This window comes from Erinaceus europaeus, chromosome 16 (genome assembly GCF_950295315.1).
Source record: "Erinaceus europaeus chromosome 16, mEriEur2.1, whole genome shotgun sequence".
Classification (NCBI taxonomy): Eukaryota; Metazoa; Chordata; class Mammalia; order Eulipotyphla; family Erinaceidae; genus Erinaceus; species Erinaceus europaeus.
In genome coordinates this window covers 82033233-82058608 of record NC_080177.1, presented here as the reverse complement: position 1 = coordinate 82058608, position 25376 = coordinate 82033233, and the positions used below count along the sequence as shown (strand labels likewise).

The 25376-nt window shown below is 50.0% G+C and overlaps 1 protein-coding gene across 3 annotated transcripts in view; it reads right to left on the bottom strand.

Moving 5' to 3' along the window:
* LRFN5 (leucine rich repeat and fibronectin type III domain containing 5) overlaps positions 1–11250 on the bottom strand; it is a 274336-nt gene extending 263086 nt beyond the window's left edge. For all 3 annotated transcript variants that reach the window (XM_060175564.1, XM_060175565.1, XM_060175566.1), the window contains exon 1: positions 10996–11250. The gene's annotated coding sequence lies outside the window, so the exon portion shown is untranslated. The remainder of the gene's footprint in view (positions 1–10995) is intronic.
* Positions 11251–25376: the final 14126 nt, after the last annotated feature.

Below are 25376 nucleotides of genomic sequence, written 5' to 3'. Positions count from 1 at the left end.
CATCACAGACCCCTGCGAGCGTCAACCCGGCTCTGACCTGGCACGTTATGATCGGGCCCTCCTCAATCGCTATCGAACAGGCCATGGCCGGTGCGCCACTATGTTCCACCGCTGGGGAGCCAGAGATGACCCGAACTGCCCCTGCGGCTCCAGACAGACTATGACCCACAGAGTCAACGACTGCCACCTCTCCAGATTCAAAGGAGGTCTCGAAACTTGACATCAGGCTCCACCTGATGCTGTTGACTGGCTGCGGAAGAAGGGCAAACGCTAGAAGAAGAAGAAGAATGGCGTACACAGTAACTGGGCAAACAGTCTAAACACCAGCACAATCTAGGTGTAAAGGTAAAGAGTGGACATATTGGGACTTGGCAGTGGTGCACCTAGTTGAGCGCACACACTACAGCGTGCAAGGACCTGGGTTCAAGTCCCCGGCCTCCGCCTGCAGGGGGAAAGCGTCAAAGCAGTGAAATGATGCTGCGGGTGTCTCTCTGCCTTTCTCCCTCTTTCTATCGTTCCCCCATCCCCTCTCAATTTCTGTCTCTATCCAAAATAACAATAAAAAAAAAAAAAAAAGGTTTGTGAAGACATCATCAAGACTGAATCAGGCCTGGGAGTCCCTCGCTAGAAGAATGTTTGCTCCTTGCAGTAAAGTGGAGTGGGGAGCGTACATGCTGGAGCCAAGGCAAACACAGTAGGACTCAAAATTCAGTAAATCTGGCAACGCTGAGCACTGATTTTTCACAGCAACATTAAGTGTTACTGTTGAAGGTGATAAGTCAGATGGCAGGGGAAAGTGTTCCTCCTCACCCTTACCCCCACTGGAAGGCAGCCTCCCCGGAGTGCTGTCACCTAAGGCTTTGGGGTCTCAAAGGAGCAGTGGTTACAGAGAATTTAAGCTATAAAGGTTAAACAAATGTTTGTTAAATGAATCAGACAATTGGTCTGAAATCATTCTTGTCTCCATCTGAAGCCCTTGAGGCAGCCAGACTAGATGAGCATCAATACATTTTCTTAGTTTTCCCTAAATATTTAGCAGAAAAGATTTCAGTAAGTAATATTATCAGTATAAGCAAACAGTACATGAATGACTTAAAAAAAAAAAAAAAAAAAGCCTCAGGAGTCTTAATCAGATTCAGGACCAGAATGGCAGCCATGGCAGTAGATAGCCTAATGGTTATGCAAAGAGATTCTCATGCCTAAGACTCCCAAGTCCTAGGTTCAGTCCCCCCCCCCACCCTGCATCACCATAAACCAGAGCTGAGCGGTACTCTGGGGGGGGGGGAGGGGGAGTCAGAAAGGCAGCCACTTTTAATCTTGAAGCCAGCCCTGAATTGACTAGTTGTTAGCATTTTAGAGGTTGGGAGCAGGCACTTCAAGACCAAGTTCAAAAGGAAAGAAGCACCGATCACATAATGTTTGGTATGAGTCCAGACATGGAAAGACATAGACGGTCTCCACCTTCCTCTTCTCAAAGCAAGGAGCAGGCCCTGTTCAATTCTGCCCTGGCCCAGTCAACCCAAGTCATTTTTTTTTGCATTCAAGCAAAAGGAAAAACACATAAACTGAGCCTGTGTAACAACAGGGTGAAAAGACTTTACTGATACCAAGACTTAAAAGCATAGACGGTCGGGGCCTGGTGGTGGCACACCTAGTTGAGCACACATGTTACAATGTGCAAGGACCTGGGTTCGAGCCCTCAGTCCCCAGCTGCAGGGGGAAAGCTTCCCAAGTGGTGAAGCAGGGCTGCAGGTGTCTCTCAGTCTCTCACCCTCTCTATCCCTCCCTTCCCTCTCGATTTCTGACTGTCTCTATTCAATAAATAAAGATAATAAATTTTTAAAAAAAAAAAAGCATAGAGGGTCTTGGAAGCCTGGGGTATATCAAACTGCTCAAAACCAACATAGGCCCAGAATGGTCTGATCACAAACAGGAGAATCATGAACTGTAGACGACAAAGAAGTCAGCTGAAATGTAGATGACCCTGCCACTAGAATTAGACTTACTGTGTTTACCGTCCCATTTTAAAAGTAAACAGAGGGAGCCGGGCGCAAGTGCAGCGGGTTAAGCGCATGTGGCAAGGACCAGCTCGAGGATCCGGGTTCGAGCCCCCGGCTCCCCACCTGCAGGGGAGTCGCTTCACAGGTGGTGAAGCAGGTCTGCAGGTGTCTATCTTTCTCTCCCCCTCTCTGTCTTCCCTTCCTCTCTCCATTTCTCTCTGTCCTATCTAACAATGACATCAATAACAACAATAATAACTACAACAATAAAACAACAAGGGCAATAAAAGGGAATAAATATAAAAAATTTTTAAAGTGCCTTTTATTAAAAAAAAAAAAAAAGTAAACAGGATCTCCAATTCTTGTTAATCGCCAAAAAAGACATTTTATAACATACCCAGACAAGCATGGAATAATCTGGCTTATGTGAAATGATTTTAGAAGCACTGAAGGGACTAAAATTTGACAGGAGTGCTTTAGAAAATTAAAGTTTTCTAAATTTTAGAAAATTAAGGGGGGAAGCTTTATGAATGGTAAAACAGTGTTGCAGGTTTTTTCTCTCTCCCTCCCTATCTCCCCTTTCATTTTCTCTCTCTCTCTCTAACTAATCATTAAAAAAGGAATATCTCAACCTCTAAATGTTTGCGATAGCTGTAAAAAAAAAAAAGTCAATTCTCCTCAATGGTGAGGTCATCACCTTTACAACATCTTTGTTAGAACTTGAAGTTATTTTGAGTGAGAGTCTGGAAAGAGAAACACCAGTACTGGATAATCTCACTTGCAGGTAGAAGTTGGGAATTAGGAACGATAAAGGGAAGCATACGGAGACACTCAGACTGTGTACTGTGTACTCTGCCGGCACACAGAACTCTGGCATGGAGAGGCACTGGGGTCCTTTTTTGTCTCCAAGACACCTCTCAATGGGAGGTGAGAGACAGATCATGCCTGTAGGTTAAACGCTCTCCTGTGAACCATTAAGCCCCCATTTAAAAACTTGTTTTGTCTATGTTAATTATAAAAAATTAATTTAAGTATTAAAAAGTTGTATCATTTTAATTATAAAAATATCTAAGTTTCTCAACAGCTGAGACTACTATGACAAATATACATATATGCAAATGCAGGTTTAACAAATATTATCACTCTGCCATATTTAGTTTATATATTTTAAAGAAATAAAACCTTGCAAATCTAAAAAAATAAATAAATAAAACTGAATAGGTATCAGAATAACTCAGAGATTTCATAGTGCCAGATTCATAAGAAGTTAAAATGTAAGCATAGATCTGAATGTCACTTATGTCATGATTCCCCCCAGGATACAAGAGCTGATACAAGTTATAACTTTTGTCAACTAAGTACAGGTCCTGCAGGCTGGGTGTGTCAAGGACCCAGATTGAAGTCCTTCCTCCTCATCAGCAGGAAGGAGGTTCAGGGCCTTGAAGCAGGTCTACTAGTGTTTCTCTTTCTCCCCCTCTGCCTCCTTTCCCCCCCCCCCTCTCAATTTCTCTCTGTCCTATTAAACAAAAGGCAAAAAATGGGGGTGGGAGGGGAAGGCCACTGGGAACAATGGATTCGTCATGCAAGCAGCAAGACCCAACCATAACCCTGATGGCAATAAATGAAGAAATAAATACAACAATCAAGTCAACGTCCTATTTGATATCTTCTGCTTCGTTCCTGAAGATCCAGGACTATGTGACTCCTTGTCTGTATGAGCTTAGCGTTCCTTGGGGCCTTCGGGTTCTAGGCTCACTTTGAAGAGATCCTCTGTGGACACTTCCTTCAATTCCTTTCACCCTCAAGATAGCTAAGAAGAATCATGAAGCTGAAAAATAGGTACAGAAGCGGAAAACGCAAAGCACAGTTTGGACTGGAGTTGGTGTACTGCACCAAAGAAAAGACTCGGGGTGGAGAGGGGAGGTTCAGGTCCTGGGACAAGATGGTGAAGGAGGACCTGGGGGGGCGGGGGTGTGAGGGTAGAGTATTAGGTGGAAAACTGAGAAATGTTACACATGGACCAACATCTGTATTTTTACTGTTGATTGTAAACCATTAGTCCCTCCAATAAAGAAAACTAAATATGAATAAACAGCATAATGGTGGTGGCAGTGATTAAGAATAGCAGCTACATGCCTAATGCTCTGTGTATTACCTATAGCCTTCAGACAACCAAGTTTTATTAGTACCTACATTTCCTAGGTGAGGACAGTAAGACTCCGAAATAGGGATATGATACAACTCTCTCAAGGTAAAACAAGACCGAAGCTCAGAAGTGTGAAACCAAGCACTCAAGCTTCTAATTCACTACAGACTACAAGCCTCCAGAAAAAATGACTTTTCTCTCTTTCCCCAATTGCAATAAATAAATAAATAAATAAAATATCAAACATAATAAAAATATCAGTTACTTTCAAGCATTTGTTTATATCATGGTTATGGTTATGTTACTATGTTTTTGTGTGTGTGTGTGGGGGGGGTTTCTTGTGGTTTTTTGGTTTTTGTTTTTGCCTCCAGGGTTACATCTGGGGTTTGGTGTCTGCACTATGAATCCAATACTCCTGGTGGCCATTTTTTTCCATTTTGTTGTTGTTGCTGTTGTCATTGCTGTTGGTATTATTGTTGCTGTTGGATAGGACAGAGAGAAATCCAGAGAAGAGGTGAAGCCAGAGAGGGGGAGAGAAAGATAAAACACCTGCAGACCTGCTGCACTGCTTGTAAAGCGACCTCCCACCCCTACAGGTCGGGAGCCAGGGCTCCAGCAAGGATCCTTGTGGGGATCCTTGCTAACCCTCTATGCCACCTCCCCAACCCCGTCACTATTATGTTCCTTAAGGTCAGAGCCCAGTAAGTTGTTCAGGCAGCCGACATGTAAACAGGAATCTTGGCAACATATAAAACAGCATTTTATAAAATATATGCCAATATGTGGCAAATACAGCACGTGATTCTAATACATAACTCAAACTTTTCTATTTAAATGTAAGTCCACTTCTGGAAAGGCTATTCAAGAAATTCCAAATCAAAATATTTGTCAATCTTAGAGATAAACTGATTTCCATCTTGAAGGAAGCTTCTGCACTCCTCAGTGCAGTCTTCACACACACACACACACACACACACACACACACACACACCACACACACATACACACACACACACACACACCGTGAGGAGGAACTGCCTCACCAAGCACAGGGAAATTACCAAATAACCTAATTATTGACGGAACATGGAGTAAATTAGAAAAATGCTCATCTCTGCGAAAAACAGTAATAGTCCGTATTTTCAAAAAGAGAGAAAGAGCCCAAAGTGAACGTTCTTGATTGCAGAGCTATTAGACTCCCATTTACAAACCACTGTAGTGCAAATAGTCTACAACTTTGTGACTGACACCACCAAGAGTTATGGGAAGCCCACTGCCAGGCAAGAACTAGGGAGCAAACGAGAGAATGGGATCTAGAGCAACAGGCACACACTCTCTGGGAGCCCTTAGCACATCCTCAAGCGTGGAAAGCAGAGTCACACAAATGCCACTGTTTGGGTTTCTACCTGTGACTAGTTACACAAGGTCTACATGAGTACATCGTAAACAAATTAGAGTTTTAGTTCATTCTTTTTTTTTTTTTTTAAGGATTTAGGAAACATGTCCAGAGTTGATAGAAAGGATCCTGTATGTATTTACCTTCTTAATATATTTTATAGAGTTGGTTGAGATTATAAAAGTCTCAGGACTCAATATTCAATCCTAATCCCACAATTGTTCTCTACAAGAACTAGAATAACATCAATTTCAAAAATAATTCATTGCAAGATTTTTTTTTAAAAATAAGTTTTTAGGGGACAGGCGGTGGCGCATCTGGTTAACCGCTCGGATGGCAGGACCTAGAAAAAATCTAGGTTCAAGCCCCTGGTCCCCACCTGCAGGGGGAGCGCTTCATGAGCAGTGAAGCGGGGCTGCAGGTGTCTCTCTGTCTCTCTGCCTCTCTATCTCCCCCACCCCTCTCAATTTCTCTCTGTCTCTATCCAATAATAAATAAATTTTTTAAAAAGTTTTATATATGTTCTCACAAAGAATAGCTTGACGTTTAAGATTAAACTTAAAAAAAAAAAAAAACAGACCTTATATTTTCTTGGGAATCCCCAAATTGGTCAGTTGACACTCTCCGCCCAATGTGGCCATGTTTGTATCAGTCAATTTTCAAGAAGCTTTACAAGTGGGAGCTTGTGATGTAAATAATAAAACATTTTAAAGGTGTTCACTTGCTATCAGTAAAATGACAGTGCGCTCATAGAACCATGGGATTCCATTGTGATTTCCTGTCAATTGTTAACCATCCTCATAATTAGTATTAAATGATGTCATATTTCAGTAAGGTGCGTTCTCTTCAAACAGTATCTATCAGCACAGTCTGATGGAAAAAAAACATCACAAAAGTAACACTACCTCTAAATTAATTTCCTACATTTCCATCTTCTATTATATTTCTATGAAATTGGGGTTTTCGTAAGAACGTATGATTTATGATGCTGGAACATAGTAAAAATGGTTTGCCTCTAACTAGAATAGCTTCTATAATTATAAACATAATACTTCTTAATTTCACCATGCACACACCATGTAATGGATAAATGAGACAGCCTTGGAATTTAAAATAGTCTCCACTGATTGAAGGGTGCCTCTGGAATAAGAATGTGGTCTACAGAAGCGGAAGTGGGCTCACTCTCCAGTTTCAGGGTGCACAGCAGAGCCAAGTACCTGTGGGCCAAGTAGAACGACTTAGCACAAACTAGAACCTGCTAGTTCTAGTTCTACATATAGAGCAAAGGCAGTTGCAACCATATCTGTTTAGAAGCCTATCTGTCTGTCTGTCTGTCTCTACTCTTCAGTGAAACCTACAACTTAAAAACTCATTAGACTTTGAACAGCATTCTGAAAGTAATGCTGATATGTTGTATTCTTCCATGCACAACACATGGAAGAAGATTAAAAAAAAAATAAAAATCATAGGAATCAGTTTTGAGATTAGCCAGGTCAGCCTTTCAGAAAGTTTCAATTTCAATGGCCTTCTTCCTCCAATCTTGAAATCACACCCCGCACCCCACCAGATATCGTCATTAGCAATCTTTTTTTTATTTTTTTATTGTATATGTCTCTTAAAATAACTGAGTGGTTATAGGCTAGAGTTACTAGGTAGTGGTTTTTTTTGTGTGTATTTTTTTTTTTTTTTGCAGAGGCAGAAACACTATGGTTATCTGCAAGCATCTCATCCCAACTTCACAGCAACGCAGCAACGGTATCAGCAGAAAGCAAGAAACTAATTTCACCAGCTAGAAAACTCAGCAAAACTACCAGACCGAAAGTGCTTCAAGCAGCAAGAGGAAACAGAACACTGGTTGTAATGGCTGAAGGGAGAAAGGCTGGTCGTTCATTAAGAAGATGAAAAGCAGCTGTAACGCATGAGGGTCACTCAAGCACCAATGTCATAAGCAGTTGACGCTTTCACATTAAAAACACATGTGATAAATAATGAGACAAAAATCATGGCATATGGATTTAGGGTGGGGCAACTCTCCCTCCACTGACCACAGGCAGCCCCAGCTGTCCTCTCTTGAGAAAAAGAAGAGAAAATCAGGTCTGGCTGATACCAGTATGAGACAGATCTTTTCAAAGCCTCTCCCCAAACATATAAGCCAAGGAGTCTCTTGTTTTGAAAATGAGGTTTGTATGTGGATGGTGTGTGTCTGCTGTGCTCCCAAGCTTACTACCTATCTGAGTGAAAGGGTGTGACACAGAGAAGGCTGGTGTGGCTGCTCAAGGTCATTTTCCTCTTGAAAAAAAAAAAAGGAAGTAAAAAATGATTAAAAAAAAAAACCTGATGTTCAGAAGTAACAACTTCTTTCCACCTACCTCTATGCTTCCATCTGTCCCCATGGGTGTCCTGACTTTCCTATTGTCTCCTCCTCTTAACAGAGACCAAAAGAGGCCTCACAGGGAAAGAAGCTTTTGTTGGGAAATTCACCTGACCATCTTAACCCATTCATGAACCAGCTCTTTCTAGAGACAGTGCTTAACAAGGTCAGTGGCCTCACCTCTCCAGACAGGTCTGTACTTCTCTCTTCCATCAGGAGAGAAGGGAAGGGTGGCCAGAATCCTCTATTGTTTAAGGCTGTTAAACTAGGTGCTGGGAGAGCTACAGGATTATGATATCTCACCTAACTCCAAACTACTCCCAATGAATGATAGCTGAATACATGAATTTGCAGAATACGCAGTTGGCTGGTTTTGTTTCTTATTACTCCATCCAGCAAATAAATGCATGTGTTTGTTTGGTTGGTTTTTCTTTTCTTTTTCTTTTTCTTTTTTTTTTCTGCCTGAAAATGAGAGTGCAGGGACAAAAAAAAAAAAAAAATCACCTGCAAAAGCCTGAATCCTCAGTGGGTAAAGGCCAGGAGGAAGTGAAATGAGGAGAAAGATAGGGGGGGAAGCATTTCACCCTGGGTCGGTTTCCACCAATGTTCCATTTTTCCCAGGCAGCCTCTAAACAGGTCTGTCTAGTCTGCCACCAACACTAGGACTGAGGTATAGTTTCTGTTGTGATAATGATCTGGAGAAATCTGGAGGACAAAGAGTGTCCTTGTCAGGTTTTTAGCACTCACATATATCAGTGTGATGGAAGAAGTATACATTCACTGAAAGAGGGGGAAAAAAGGAAAAGCCTCACATAATTCCTCCCAAACACCCAGTTATTTTTAGCTTTTAGGCAGGCAAGCAGGCAGTACCCTTTCTCTTTCTGTATCCTCAGCAGGTGAGTGAGCTCCTGCAGTTCTGTTAAAGTGGAGTTGGCCTGTGCATTCTTCCTTCATTCTTCCCAGAGCTGGAGTCACAGGGCAGATCTGCTAGCAGAGCCCCCCCCCCCACCCCAGCCTTCATTTCTTATTGGGGGAGGAAGAGGGGAAGCAGTGGGAGGGGGGCATGTCTGTAGAGTGGAATTCCAGGTATTCTAACTGGAGTAAAACAGGAGTATACTTGACCTAAATAAATTCAGGAGAACAAGAGAGGAGAGAAGAATAGAAGGGAGTACCCAGCCGTCGGGAGAAACACAGCTTCAGGTTTGGCATCCTGAGGGTCCACGCAGGATGTCAAGACCCAGGCAGGTCTGCGGCCAGTTTGCAGCCGACATCCGCGAATATCCATTGACAAGGGGCGGGTTTGGGTGGGGTCGCCTGGCCAAGCAGAGGAAGTCAGCAGGGCACCGCTGCCCTCCAAGATCTCTTGCCACCTCCTGCCACTCAAATCCCGGAGACCACTTGAGCGGCGGCGAGGAGCCCCCTGGTCTGCGGTGGGGGGGGGCCCTCTCCCCCATCGCCCCACTAGTCCCTCTCCTGCCCCGCCCCAACAAAGTGTCAGGCAGGCCCGGCAGCTGCAGTGGCCCAGCCCAGCCCCCAAGCAGGCTGCATCGGTGGCCTTGTAGCACCACCAGCCTGTGAGGTCTGCAGCGGCAGCCCAGCCCCGACTCCAGAGGAGTTAGGGACAGCCCTGCAGCTCGCTAGTGGCCAGCTCAGAGTAGTCGACAAATGCCATCATATGGCTCTCTCTAGAAACGCAGCCGGTGCAGAAAGACCAGACAGCACCTCCACACTTCCTATAAGACCTGAGCAAAGAGAACCAACCCTTAGAGCGACCCCCAGTCAATGGCTCCTGAAGCCGGGTGCCAGGCCCTGGGCCGGGCCAAATCTTCAGCGGGAGCACCCAGCAGCAGGCGGCCTCCTGGCGGGAGACAAATGAGCCCTCCTTAGCTGAATTATTCAGTCAGTCTTCACTAGCCAATAAAACATTGATGAGACTACTTTGCAAGTGCTTTCTCTTGTTAATCCGAATGCCCTCCAGAAGTGAGTGACATTTTCTGCAGGGAAAGCCTCCTCCCAGGCGGCGGAGGTGATGGGCCATGGAAATAAGATGCTAGGGTATGGGGTTTTTGAAAAGTTAACTAAATTTGTTCAACCTCAACCCGCCCTGGGAAATCTCCATTTTAACATATCAGATTCAATATGGTAATCGGAAAGTCGCAAACCCACCCTATTCCTTGGAAATCAAGGCATTGGCAAGAATTTTCAAAATGCATATTACACGGAGACAAGCCAAAACAAAACCAATAATAATAATAATAAAAACACAACCCCCTTTCCACCACCAAGACATAATAAGGCTGGGGATGGTGTGGGGGGGCGAGGTTAGTGTCTCCATTAGAGTGAATACACACACACACACACACACACACACACACACACACACACACACACACATATCATGGCTCTTCTGCTACATAAACAGAAAACCCTGCCAATTAAACACCATATTTCAGCACACATTCATGGCAATGAATTCCCTTCCATGCAAAGCAAGTTCCAAGAAAACTCCATTTGGGATTAAAGTCTCCAGATGCGTAATTTACAACTACGAGAGGATCTGGCAAGCTCTTCCACAATAAAGAAAAGGAAAATAATCTGGCGGCGGGGGTGGGGGTGGTGGTGGTGGTGGTGGTGAGGGGAGGGAAGGGTCCAAATGATCTTGGGGCTGGGATGTAAACCAGACACCCTCTTGCAATTCACCGTCTAGGGAGGGCCAGATACTAAATAGGTCCAGGAGCAACCCACAGCCAGGAGGAAACAGAAGATTTTTATCATCCCTGGCATCTTCAAGATGCCTAGCTTTCAGAGAACGGCTCTTAGGGTGGAGTGGAGGCACGTTCCCTTAGCTTTCCCCCTGCTAGATGAAGGTCTACATTTCAATTCAATCTCTTGGAAACTGCATGACAACATCACAGAGCGCCCTTGGCTCCCCTAGCTTTTCTGAACGATTTGCAAAAGAAAAAAAAAAAACATTAATAAGTAAAGTCGCCTGCAATGCAGATAAGCCCCCTGGAAACCAAGAAGCCGAAAAGAAACTGGGTGAGGCTGGGGGGGGTGGGCGGGGAGTCAGCGGCTCCGTTACCTGGTCCCTCTAGAGGAAAAGACGGTCGTAGGAGGACTCTGGCCGCCCGCAGGTAGCAGGTACAATCCGGCAAGGTGGCTCCGGGGCCCGGGCAGTCACACGCAGGTCCGGCCGGTCACTCGGCTGCCCGGCGCCAAGGCTCCGCACCCGCAGGCCAGGGGTCCGAGGCGGCTGGCGGCCCCGCAGGGCGCGGTGGGCGGACAGGGCCCCATGCAGCCGGGTGCTGCGCCCAGGGCGGCGGGCGGGCGGCCGCGCACACGCTCAGCCACACTCGCCCACTCGCGCGCACCTAGCACGGCACCTAGCACGGCACCTAGCACGGCACCTAGCACGGCACCCGCTTCAGAGCCCAGCGGAACCCCGGCTGCAAACACGGCGCGCTGGCATCGCCGCCTCTGGATCACGTCTGCTTCGCCTTCCCCGAGCCGGATGCGCGGAATTCGGGAGCTGGTGACATGGTGGTGGCGACGGAGGACAGACAGACAGACAGCCGGCCGGCCGGGAAGGGACTGCCGAAGCTTCTTCCTCCGTCCGCAGTGGTGGTGGAGGGTGCTGCTGGGTGCTGGGTGCTGGGTGCTGGATGGGGGGGTGGAGGGGATGGTTCTAGGAAGCAGTCAGCAAAAGCAATATCCTGGGTGCCTTGTCTGGAGAGCACAGCGGCGTGGAGGGCTCAACTTTGGGCTTCCAAAGATGGGGGCAGGAGACTGGGATTTCTTTCCAGGCAAGACAGGAGGACAGGTCTGGATGCACAGAAGCCGGGAGCCTGGGAAGCCCCCCTGGTGACCTTGCCAGGTATGGCAAGTGAGCACCAGCTTTCCCAGCCGGCCGGCGAGCAAGGGGATCCCCCCAACACAAGGGGTCCGAGTCAAGCAGCCTTTGCAAAAAAAAAAAAAAATCCGCCGAGAAAATAGGTCTGGGTGTCTGGGTGTCCGGGGCACCCTCCTAGTTAACACGCCCGCTCCTAGGTAGCTGGAAGGAAAAAAAAAAAAAAGACAGTGCAGTGCATCAGACAGACAGACAGACACATGCACACACACATGCACACACGCACTTAGCTAGAGAGCGGCTTCCCAAATGTAGGCGCCGAGGTGGCTGGAAAAAAAAAAAAAAAGAGTCAAGCAAGATGCAGAATCTTCCCCCGGGAAAGCACAAGGGCCAGCAGGAAGGGTAGGCGTCCTCTCCGGTCTGTCACTCTCCCCGGCCCCTCCGCGTGTGCACATGTGTGCAATGCCCCACTCCCCGCCCCACGTCCAGTTGAGCTGCTTTTTTTTTTTTCTTTTATCCTCTCGAGATAAATAATCAACCGTGCAAAAAAAAAAAAAGCTGTGCGGGGTGGGCTGCTGTGCTCACAGCCCCGAGCTCCAGGCAGCAGCAGCAGCAGCAGCAGCCGGCGGCCGCGGGGAAGCCATTGCCCAGCTCGAGGGCAGCGGGGAGAACACGCGCACACACGCGCGCACGCGCACTCGCGCCCTCGGGGCCCGGGCTCGCCGCCTCCCAGCGCCCCGCGCGCACGCGCACTACGCCCCCCCCCTCGGCCGCCCGCGCGCCCGGCCGGCCCCCCAGATCCCGCGGGCTCGCGGCTCTCGCGGGACGTCCGGCTGCCGGGTCCCGGCCGCGGTGGGTGTCGCCCCAGGGCACCGTGCGGCCCCGAGGAGCCTGTGCCCCGCGCTGCGACACGGAGACTGCGGGCGGCGGGCGGCGGGCGTGGGCATGTTCCTCACCGCAGTGACGGGAGCAGCCGCGCCGCCCGGGCGCGCCGAGTGGAGCGGGGTCACGGGGGGGGGGGGGGAGGCGCCCGCCTCAGTCTGACCTCTGACCTGTGACCTCCGGGAGCAGCCGGCGGGGATCCGCGGGGGGGGGCGGCACTAGAGGGGAGACGGCGGCTGACCTGGTGGGCGCCGCGCTGGGGGGGCGGGACGGGCTGCGAGTCACCTGCCGGGTCTGGGGGTCACCTGCCGGGATCTGGGGGTCACCTGCCGGGTCTGGGGGTCACCTGCCGGGTCTGGGAGTCACCTGTCGGGTCTGGGGGTCACCTGTCGGGTCTGAGGGTCACCTGCCGGGTCTGAGGGTCACCTGCCGGGTCTGGGGGTCACCTGCCGGGTCTGGGGATCACCTGTCGGGTCTGGGGGTCATCTGCGGGGTCTGGGGGATCACCTGTCGGGTCTGGGGGGGTCACCTGTCGGGGTCTGGGGATCACCTGTCGGGGTCTGTGGGGGTCACCTGTCGGGTCTGAGGGTCACCTGCCGGGTCTGGGGGTCACCTGCCGGGTCAGGGAGTCACCTGTCGGGTCTGGGGGTCACCTGTCGGGGTCTGGGGATCACCTGTCGGGGTCTGGGGGTCACCTGTCGGGTCTGAGGGTCACCTGTCAGGTCTGAGGGTCACCTGCCGGGTCTGAGGGTCACCTGCCGGGTCTGGGGGTCACCTGCCGGGTCTGGGAGTCACCTGTCGGGTCTGGGGGTCATCTGCGGGGTCTGGGGGATCACCTGTCGGGTCTGGGGGGGTCACCTGTCGGGGTCTGGGGATCACCTGTCGGGGTCTGGGGGTCACCTGTCGGGTCTGAGGGTCACCTGCCGGGTCTGGGGGTCACCTGCCGGGTCTGGGGATCACCTGCCGGGTCTGAGGGTCACCTGCCGGGTCTGGGGGTCACCTGCCGGGTCTGGGGATCACCTGTCGGGTCTGGGGATCACCTGTCGGGGTCTGGGGGTCACCTGTCGGGTCTGAGGGTCACCTGTCGGGTCTGAGGGTCACCTGCCGGGTCTGGGGGTCACCTGCCGGGTCTGGGGGTCACCTGTCGGGTCTGGGGGTCACCTGTCGGGGTCTGGGGATCACCTGTCGGGGTCTGGGGGTCACCTGTCGGGGTCTGGGGATCACCTGTCGGGGTCTGTGGGGGTCACCTGTCGGGTCTGAGGGTCACCTGTCGGGTCTGAGGGTCACCTGCCGGGTCTGGGGGTCACCTGCCGGGTCAGGGAGTCACCTGTCGGGTCTGGGGGTCACCTGTCGGGGTCTGGGGATCACCTGTCGGGGTCTGGGGGTCACCTGTCGGGTCTGAGGGTCACCTGTCAGGTCTGAGGGTCACCTGCCGGGTCTGAGGGTCACCTGCCGGGTCTGGGGGTCACTTGCCGGGTCTGGGAGTCACCTGTCGGGTCTGGGGGTCATCTGCGGGGTCTGGGGGATCACCTGTCGGGTCTGGGGGGGTCACCTGTCGGGGTCTGGGGATCACCTGTCGGGGTCTGGGGGTCACCTGTCGGGTCTGAGGGTCACCTGCCGGGTCTGGGGGTCACCTGCCGGGTCTGGGGATCACCTGCCGGGTCTGAGGGTCACCTGCCGGGTCTGGGGGTCACCTGCCGGGTCTGGGGATCACCTGTCGGGTCTGGGGATCACCTGTCGGGGTCTGGGGGTCACCTGTCGGGTCTGAGGGTCACCTGTCGGGTCTGAGGGTCACCTGCCGGGTCTGAGGGTCACCTGCCGGGTCTGGGGGTCACCTGCCGGGTCTGGGGGTCACCTGTCGGGTCTGGGGGTCACCTGTCGGGGTCTGGGGATCACCTGTCGGGGTCTGGGGGTCACCTGTCGGGTCTGAGGGTCACCTGTCAGGTCTGAGGGTCACCTGCCGGGTCTGAGGGTCACCTGCCGGGTCTGGGGGTCACCTGCCGGGTCTGGGAGTCACCTGTCGGGTCTGGGGGTCATCTGCGGGGTCTGGGGGATCACCTGTCGGGTCTGGGGGGGTCACCTGTCGGGGTCTGGGGATCACCTGTCGGGGTCTGGGGGTCACCTGTCGGGTCTGGGGGTCACCTGCCGGGTCTGGGGGTCACCTGTCGGGGTCTGGGGGTCACCTGTCGGGTCTGGGGGAAACCTGTCGGGGTCTGGGGGTCAGCTGTCAGGTCTGGGGGTCATCTGCGGGGTCTGGGGGATCACCTGTCGGGTCTGGGGATCACCTGTCGGGTCTGGGGGTCACCTGCTGGGTCTGGGGGTCACCTGTCGGGTCTGGGGGAAACCTGTCGGGGTCTGGGGGTCAGCTGTCAGGTCTGGGGGTCATCTGCGGGGTCTGGGGGTCAGCTGTCAGGTCTGGGGGTCACCTGTCAGGTCTGGGGGTCATCTGCGGGGTCTGGGGGATCACCTGTCGGGTCTGGGGATCACCTGTCGGGATCTGGGGATCACCTGTCGGGGTCTGGGGATCACCTGTCGGGGTCTGGGGGTCACCTGCCGGGTCTGGGGGTCACCTGTCGGGTCTGAGGGTCACCTGTCGGGTCTGGGGGAAACCTGTCGGGTCTGGGGGTCACCTGTCAGGTCTGGGGTCAGCTGTCAGGTCTGGGGGAAACCTGTCAGGTCTGGGGGGTCACCTGTCGGGTCTGGGCATCACCTGTCGGGTCTGGGGGTCACCTGCTGGGTCTGGGGGTCACCTGCCGGGTCTGGGGGTCACCTGCTGGGGACTGGGGATCACCTGTCGGGTCTGAGGGTCACCTGCCGGGTCTGGGGGTCACCTGCCGGGTCTGGGGGTCACCTGCCGGGTCTGGGGGTCACCTGTCGGGTCTGAGGGTCACCTGCCGGGTCTGGGGGTCACCTGCCGGGTCTGGGGGTCACCTGTCGGGTCGGGGGGATCACCTGTCGGGTCTGGGGGTCACCTGTCGGGGTCTGGGGGTCAGCTGTCGGGGTCTGGGGGTCAGCTGTTGGGTCTGGGGGAAACCTGTCGGGGTCTGGGGGTCACCTGCCGGGTCTGGGGGTCACCTGTCGGGTCTGGGGGTCATCTGCGGGGTCTGGGGGATCACCTGTCGGGTCTGGGGGTCACCTGTCGGGGTCTGGGGGTCAGCTGTCGGGTCTGGGGGAAACCTGTCGGGTCTGGGGGTCACCTGTCGGGTCTGGGCGTCACCTGTCAGGGTCTGGGGGTCACCTGTTGGGGCCTGGGGGTCACGTGTTGGGTCTGGGGGTCACCTGTCGGGTCTGGGGGTCACCTGTCGGGGTCTGGGGGTCAGCTGTCGGGTCTGGGGGTTAGCTGTCGGGTCTGGGGGAAACCTGTCAGGTCTGGGGGTCACCTGTCGGGGTCTGGGGGTCAGCTGTCAGGTCTGGGGGTCACCTGTCGGGTCTGGGCATCACCTTTCAGGGTCTGGGGGTCACCTGTGGGGTCTGGGGGTCACCTGTCGGGTCTGGGGGTCACCTGTTGGGGTCTGGGGGGTCACCTGTTGGGGTCTGGGGGGTCACCTGTCGGGTCTGGGGGTCACCTGTCGGGTCTGGGGGTCACCTGTCAGGTCTGGGGGAATCACCTGTCGGGTCTAGGGGTCACCTTTTGGGTCTGGGGGTCATCTTTTGGGTCTGGGGGGTCACCTGTCAGGTCTGGGGGGTCACCTGTCGGGTCTGGGGGTCTCCTGTACCTAAGGGGTCACCTGTCAGGTCTGGGGGTCACCTGTTGGGGTCTTTGGGGGTCACCTGTTGGGGTCTTTGGGGGGTCACCTGTTGGAGCCTAGGAGGGTCACATGTCGGGGTCTCCTGCATCTAGTGGGGGGTCTCCTGCATCTAGTGGGGGTCTCCTGCATCTAGTGGGGGGTCTCCTGCATCTAGTGGGGGTCTCCTGCATCTAGTGGGGGGTCTCCTGCATCTAGTGGGGGGCCTCCTGCATCTAGTGGGGGGTCTCCTGCATCTAGTGGGGGTCTCCTGCATCTAGTGGGGGGTCTCCTGCATCTAGTGGGGGGTCTCCTGCATCTAGTGGGGGGGTCTCCTGCATCTAGTGGGGGGGTCTCCTGCATCTAGTGGGGAGTATCCTGCATCTAGTGGGGGGCCTCCTGCATCTAGTGGGGGGGTCTCCTGCATCTAGTGGGGGTCTCCTGCATCTAGTGGGGGGTCTCCTGCATCTAGTGGGGAGTATCCTGCATCTAGTGGGGGGCCTCCTGCATCTAGTGGGGGGTCTCCTGCATCTAGTGGGGGTCTCCTGCATCTAGTGGGGGGTCTCCTGCATCTAGTGGGGGGGATCTCCTGCATCTAGTGGGGAGTATCCTACATCTAGTGGGGAGTCTCCTGCATCTAGTGGGGAGTATCCTACATCTAGTGGGGGGTCTCCTGCATCTAGTGGGGGTCTCCTGCATCTAGTGGGGGTCTCCTGCATCTAGTGGGGGTCTCCTGCATCTAGTGGGGGGTCTCCTGCATCTAGTGGGGGTCTCCTGCATCTAGTGGGGAGTATCCTACATCTAGTGGGGAGTCTCCTGCATCTACTGGGGGGGGTCTCCTGCATCTAGTGGGGGGGTCTCCTGCCCTTGGCATGAAGCAGTGAAGCACAGTGATCCCGTGGAGCAGGACCCAGAAGCAGAGCTGAGAGAGGATCCTCTAAGAGCTGCAGTGCTAACCGCTCACTATGTTGGTCAGGGGCAGAAATCCAGACCCAGTGCTGTCCCCAGCCAGGCCTGGTCTCTAAGGTCCTTAAGGTCACTGGGACTGAGATCTGCTCTGAGGCAGGAAAGGGGTGATGGGGCCAGGGGCCAGGTCTCCCTGTTTATCTCTCTCTCGTTTCTGATTTTTATTTGACTTGACAGGGAGAAATTAAGAGGGGTGGATTAGAGACAGAGGAAGAGACAGACCAGCAGACCTGTTTCATGAAGCGTCCCCCTTGCAGGTGGGGAGCAGAGGCCTGAACCAGGTACTTGTGCCTGGTGATATGAGGCGCTCTACCGCTTGCCCCGCCCCCATCTCTCCCTCCATCTATCTCCTCTCTTTTGCCCTTTATCTCTCACTCCTCCTTTCTCTCCCTCTCTCCATCTGTGTTTCACCTCGCTCTCTCCCTGTCTCTCCATCTATGTCCTCTCTCTCTCTCTCTCTCCCTGTCTCTTTCTCCATTTATGCTCTCTCTCTCTCTCTCTCTCTCTCTCTCTCTCTCTCTCCCCACAACTCCTGGTGTTTCACTTCTGAAATTCTCTCCTAAAAGCCCTTGGTGGCGCGCCCGGGCTCTTAGGGAGGGGCGGGAGGCTGGGTCTTTGGGGTGGAAGCAGTGCTAGTCGCCGCCCCCCGCCCGGTTCCGGGACTCCGGTCCAATCCCGGGTGGAGGAATCCCAACCTTTCCGGAGCTTGGTTCCTAGGGAGCATGGCAGAGCTGCAGTTGGTTGCCAGCCTCCCTCCCCTGGGCGGGAAGCCCCGCAGCCCCCCAGCAGCTGGGGGGGGGGGGTGTCTCCCCGGGAAACGGACCAACAGACAGCACTGCAGCGTGAAGAGTGGAGGCTCAAAGCCATCAGCGACTTTCTGTAGCTGAAGTGGGAAAGGAGAGAGAGGGAGAGATTTGAGCAGTCCGAGGCAGGAACCTTCAGAGAAGCAGAATCCTGTGAGAGTGCAGGGCGCCCACCGGGCAGTCACTTCCACTGGCCGGCTGGCAGCCACCTGCTCTTGTTTCTGCACCTGCATCTGCTCCTGCATCTGCTCCTGTTCCTGCTCCTGCATCTGCTCCTGTTCCTGCTCCTGCTCCAGTCCTGCATCTGCTCCTGCTCCTGCTCCAGTCCTGCTCCTGCTCCCACACCTGCTCCTGTTCCTGCATCTGCACCTGCTCCTGCATCTGCTCCTGCTCCTGCTCCAGTCCTGCTCCTGCTCCTGCTCCCACACCTGCTCCTGTTCCTGCATCTGCACCTGCTCCTGCATCTGCTCCTGCATCTGCTCCTGCTCCTGCATCTGCTCCTGCATCTGCTCCTGCTCCAGTCCTGCTCCTGCTCCCACACCTGCTCCTGTTCCTGCATCTGCACCTGCTCCTGCATCTGCACCTGTTCCTGCATCTTCTCCTGCACCTGCTCCTGTTCCTGCATCTGCTCTAGTCCTGCACCTGCTCCTGCACCTGCATCTGCGCCCGCAGCAGCCAGCCAGGCCGAGTGCTCCCAGCCCAACTCCTGGGAGTAGCGCTGCCCTTCCCGCTGGTGCCCGCTCCTTCCCTTCCCGCTGGTGCCCGCTCCTTCCCTTCCCTGCTCAGCTGCTGGGAACCACTTTGGTCCAAGGAAACGCAGGTTGGCAGTTCCCACTGGGGACCAAAGTTCAAAGAGAACTGAGGGAGAAACCCAAGGACCTTGCAACACTGCACAATTCCTCTCTCTCTCTCTCTCTCCTCCTCCTCCTTGTAGTGCCCCTACCGAGGAGAACACAACCCAACTGGAAAATCTTGTGTAGAATCAGAGCACAAGCCAAATATTTTACCTAAGTGCCAGTAAAGTGTGTGTGTGTGTGTGTCTGTGTGTGTGTAAGAGAGAGAAAGAGAGAGGTGCTTGACTGAAAAAGTGAAGATGAAATCAGTGTTCTCTTAGTGTGGATAAGTAATACATAATTTTTTTCAGTACCCTTTTTGCTGTTTTACTTTAGAAGCCTTAAAAAGCGACTTTGTGCCTCTTCTTAAAGTCACTCTTCTCATGTCATCTCACCTCTCCGCTAAAACCACCGACCTCCCCCTCCACAGGTACAATGTGCTTTCTCCCACCTTATACACTCTGATTCCTTTGTCAGTAAAGAGGAAGAAAGGAGCTTTTACTTTCTTCTGCTTGCCAAGGAGGGTGGCAAGACTTTAAGGAGAAACTAGAGTACTCCTCCCCACAGGGCCTCAAAGTTAGCCTAAGGTAATTTTTATTTTATTTCTTCAATAAGAATGAATGACTTCTGGGCACAAGAAAAACAGCAATGCCACTTGCTCGTTTATCTATATAAATGTAGTTGGTGTTAACAAAATCTGATATTGACACACTTTCAAGAATCCAACCAATTCTGCTAGAACAAGATCTCTTTCCTCATTAGCATAGGAAGAAAAGGAAAAACATTGACAGGTTTCTTTAACTTAATATCTTGTTTGACTTGATCTAGCCTCAAAGCTAGTGCTTATGAGAAATGTCTAGAAATGTGTCCAACTTACCTCTGTGTTGTTTTTGGAAGGTGTATTGTCAGTGTTGAAATAGGTGTTTCCCCCAGGAGGGGGGAGGGGATTTGTGGTTTACTTATATGAGACTAAAATTCACAAAAATACAAATAGTCTGCAGTTAAAATGTTGAATACCCAACAGTAACATAACCTGTTGGCTATATTGTTATTTGGCACTTGAGTTTCTTCCAAGACAGTCAGAAAGACATGATCTAATCTAATGCTGTCACTAACAATTAGTTGTTCATGCCATAAATTATTTCTGTAACTTGAAGTGGGTGATAAATTGGCACTTGAGTTATTTTTTGTTTTGATGTATGCTTTAAAAAGAAATCCTCTGAGTTGGATTAGTTCCAACATTTCTGGAAATGAGTCACTATTGCAAGGAGCCTTTGCTGATATAAAGTTCCTGCAAATCAGTCGTGGAAAAGTCAGAAGGACAGGGAATATTACCTTCCTACAATGGCAGGACAGCATTTTTATATGCAAACTTACTTCGAACAGAATACATTAAATTTAAGTATCTTGATATCACCATCATAGTTGTGCCCTGTCTAGTTTTAAATATAAAAATAAATCTGGCTCTTAGAGACATATTTCTAATGTATCTGACTGTAAATTCTGAATGTATAAATCATACTGTCAACTAGATCTTACCAAAACCAAGATTCAGCTGAGCTATAAAACAGTTTAAGACCAAGCGGATTTCTGTCATAAGTAAAGAGTTCTCGTGTTGCATTTTAGACTCCTCCAAAGCCCAACTCACTCCTAGTTAGCATTGTCCAGAGGTAAAGAGAATCTATTTGCATTTATTTTTAAAGAAAATAAAAATTCCTGATTTCTGATGTTTTCACATAATTTCTGAGAAAGAAATATTTTCCATTCTTCCTGTATCTTTGAATATTTTTGTACCTGGAGGGATCAAGATAATTACATACTACATGATTAAGGTCTGTCTCTTGAAGCTGGAATTATCACTACAAATCAAATAAACTGCTGAAAGAAGTGGCTATTTCATTTTCTGCAATGAGTGTTTTTGAATTTTACTTTGAAAACACAATTGTAATAATTTTAAAAAATAGTGTCCAAGGTAGGAAAAAAAAAAAAACTATTAAGCAGAGCTCAAAGACTAGTGGTGAATTCAGAGGTAAACACTGCTGGGCAGACAAGGCAGTTGACATTGTAGCTGGTGTGGGCAGACAAGGCAGTTGCTGACATTGTAGCTGGTGTGGACATGTTCTCTCTCCATCTTTCTTTTCCTTGTATATTTGCTCACATTGGTATCAAGTCTCTTATTTGTCAGGTACTATTTTAGTTACCTAAGAGCACCAAAATGCAGTAGCCTCTCTGAGAATACCTTACACAGAGTAGAATGGTACAAAGTTGTGATTTATTTTTCTCTCCACTCACGTCAGATAAATCTAACTAGGTCCTGTTAAAGCAGACAATCAAAGCGTTCTAGTTCACACTAAAGTGTCAAGACTGGTAACACTTTGGCCACTTCAGGGATATGAACCCAACTTACTTTCTAATCAGTTGAACATCTGATAAAATCTATTACATATGTGAAATATATATATGCTTACCTCAGTGTTGGTCTGCTTCTAAATCCTGCTTCGAAGACCTTCTGTTTGGATCATCACATGAGGTCCGCTTGTATTCCTTATGATGTGGTCAATTTGCATAATCCCTGTTTTACCTGGGTCCCACCCTGCCTGCAGGGTATTGGTTTAATCCCCACTGGTTAGATGGAAGCTTTCTATGTTCTGTTCCTGCTTTTTTTTTTGCTCCGCCCCCTCTCCTAGTCATTTCCTTTCCCTTGTCACTTCCGGTGAAGAGATGCATAAAAGGCGATGTATCTGATTAATAAAGGAGATACTGCTTCCCAGCTCAGCCATGAGTGGTTGTCTCTCTACCGCCCGTGAAGCTAGCCCAGCCCGGCACCTCAGCCATCCTTAAATCTGCATATATGGTTGAGTGCTAAGTACGATGCCAGATATGTCCTTAATTAATTAATTGCCACCAGGGATATTTCTGGGGCTTAGTGCCTGTATAACAAACTCACCATTCACAAAGGGCATTTCTTTTTTCTTTTTTCTCTTTTGAAAGAGGGTGAAATAGAGGGATAGAGAAAGAGAAGCAGAGCAGAGACACCACAGTATTGTTCTCCCTGCTAAGAAGTTTCACCCCCTTCAGGTGGAGACCAGGGACTTGAAATATATATATATATCAAAAGGATGATGTTATTACTCAAATCTATGTTCTAATCTTGGAAGGCATGAGCATTTAGAAGTCTTACATTATAACGCACTTACTATTTCAGGAAACATTTCACTGATCTTAAAGCTGACATCACAGACTTAGAAAGAAATTCTGTTTTTATGACTTGGTTTCAGGAGCACACTGGAAGTGTAACACGTAATACCTGCAGAAAGTAATGAGCATCTGAGAAACCTGTGGATCGAGCTCCTCCTTCAAAATGGGCACAGGCCTCTCACTTCTAAGTGAGATGAACTGCACCCCACAAACTGTCTTTAAGGTTTACTTGCTGGCAGGTTATTTTCTCGTGTTTATTTTCTCCAAATCTGCCCCTGAATTTCACTCAGGCAGCCACAAGTCCGCAGTAATGTGCCCCACCCGCGTAGCTGGGACCACAGGTCCTAAGGAATTCCTTCCAAGCCATCAGAGACTTAAAAGCAGGAATTACGTTTTGTGAAAAGTACAATCAGATCAGAATAACTTACATTGAACAAGTCTTACTTCCATGGAAGCTCAGAATTTCTTTGAGAATGATGACTTGGCAATATAAATCTAAGGCATAGTGTCAAGCTAAGAAAATATTTTCTTCCCTGACTTTCTTCTCCTTTAGGTAGCATTTAAGTTCCTAGGTTCTTTGAATGTGTTTACTCGTGTTCTACAAGCTTAGTGGTACTGGCCAGACAGAGGAAGAAGGGTCAGATTTTTGTTAAAAATATAGAACAGAACTAGAAAGGGATAAAGGGACACAGGGACAAGGTGTTATTTCTGAGAGAAGGACCAGTCATTATCAGTTATTTGACCTGGATTGCATCAACTAGATTCAGGCACTGTTAACTTAAATGATTAAACGGACTGCTTGAGGGAATATAGAAGCAGACTGCTTCCTTTCTAGCCCCAAGAGCTAGAAACAAGCAAGTAAGCACATGACTTATCCACTCATGGTGTGTTCTCTAAATGAACTAGTTCCTGGCCTTAGAGCTAAATTTATTAATACTTTTTAATTCATGAGCTAATTAGATAGAGACAGAGAAAGATTGAGAATAGAGTGGGATTGGGAATAGATTGAGAATAGAGAGACAAAGAGACACCTGCAGCCCTGCTTCATCACTCAGGAAACTTTCCCCCTGTAGTTGGGGACCAGGGGCTTGAACCTGGGTCCTTGTGTGCTGTGTGTACATAGTATGAAGTGCAAGGACCCACACAAAGATCCAGGTTCAAGCCCCTGGCTCCCCACCTGTAGGGGGGGTCATTTTACAAGCAGTGAAGCAGGTTTGCAGGTGTTGATCTTTCTCCCTCTCTATCTCCCCCTCCTCTTACAATTCTTTCTGTCCTACCAAATAAAAAAATAATAATAAAATGAAATGAAAAAAAATTGGACTCCAGGAGCAGGGGATTTGTAGTGCCGGCACGGCACTGAGTTCCAGTGATAACCCTGGAGGGAGAGGGAAGGAGGAAGGGAGGGGGGGAGATACCCAGAGAGAATAGAGAAGATTTGCAACTTGAGCATTCAAGACGGCTAAATGAAATGTCTTGGAAATTACAGAATATTCAATATGGAGGAATGTAAAAATGTTAGTGGATTGTTTTAGATGTCTTCCTGAATAATATTATCTTGGTTTCAGGGGGGAAAAAAGGCTTCATTAAAAATAGATTTCGAAAGACTGAATTATTTATAATATATTTCCTGAGAAATTAGTTATTCGTGACATAATTTGAAATAGACTACGTGGCAGGCAGAAAACAAAAAGGATGTGCGAGTGTCTACTGACACTGGGTCTGGGGCATTTCCACAGGCCAGAGCCATCGACGCCTTTCACCCAGCCCCAAACCCAAGTATACTAGTTTACATTTTACACGTAAGCCGGTTAAAGATTCAGGCTATCGTTAAGTGACGGCCACATGTAAAGCAGTTAAGGCCTGAGATTCAAACTGGGAGGCGGTGTTGTGAAACAGAAATCCATGGGCTATGCCCTGTGAGACCTTGTTGTCAGTGGGGAACTGTGGCTGGTTCACAGGCCGTCTTTCCAGAGGGCTTGACTAGCCGAAGGGTGGAGATGACTACCGGCTAGTCGTAGTTGCTGGGACCCGGGTTCCCGAGACCTACCAGACCGATATTCGGGGTTTGATAGCGAATGACAGTTGATGAGGTGATGTGAGTCCCTGTTGTAAGGATGCCACTAGAGTGTAGGCTCTGCTGTGAGGACAGAATCGGTGAGACACTTGGCTCCTGTATGGGTGGGAAGAAACATCTCCTCTTCCCCTCGGTTCTCTGAGTGCTGGGCAGGCATTAAAATAGCATGGGGGGGGGGGGTTTCGGGCGGTGGCGCAGTGGGGTTAGGCACACGTAGCGCAAAGCACAAGGACCAGTGTAAGGATCCCGGTTCGAGCCCCGGCTCCCCACCTGCAGGGGAGTCACTTCACAGGCGGTGAAGCAGGTCTGCAGGTGTCTGTCTTTCTCTCCCCCTCTCTGTCTTCCCCTCCTCTCTCCATGTCCCTCCGTCCTATCCAACAACGAACGACATCAACAACAATAAGAATCGCAACAAGGCTACAACAACAAGGGCAACAAAAGGAGAAAAAAATGGCCTCCAGGAGCAATGGATTCATGATGTAGGCACTGAACCCCAGCAATAACCCTGGAGGAAAAAAAGAAAAAACAGCATCGGGCAGGAGAAAAAGACATTGAATTATGTAAATCGGGAGAACCTATCACTACCTAGATGTGAATTCCAGTGCCAGTCGAGAGACAGGGAATCGATTTTCTGAACTGAGAAATGGGACATGGACTCTGGAGTTTGCATGTGACCTTTTGTAATCAGACTTTTGCTTTGTTTTGTACATAGGCTTTCCTGGTAGAAAGGTTATTTCTGGTAATAACTCAAATTTGTGATAAGAGGCCCTGTTTTTCTCATCTGAATATTTAAGGGCGTGGTTTCCTGTGAATCTGCTGTTTCTCAAATAATGTCGGGTTAAAGTAACCCACAGGCCAAGAGACCTGTTGTCAATATTTTTGAAAGACCGTATTAATAATACTATCTCCCCTCCCTTCCCCTGTGACTAGTGCAGGAAAGTGTCTATAGTAACGCATTGAATGAATGAATTCTCAAGGAATGAACATAATGATAAACAGAGGGAAATATGCCATGTCTGAAGACAAGGGTCTGGTGGTAATCCAAGAAAAGGGCCCGTTTTCACTATATGAAGCACTGCTTCTAGGCACTTCTGCTTCAAACAGAAGGAAAAGCAAGCACAAGTTCAATAGCATC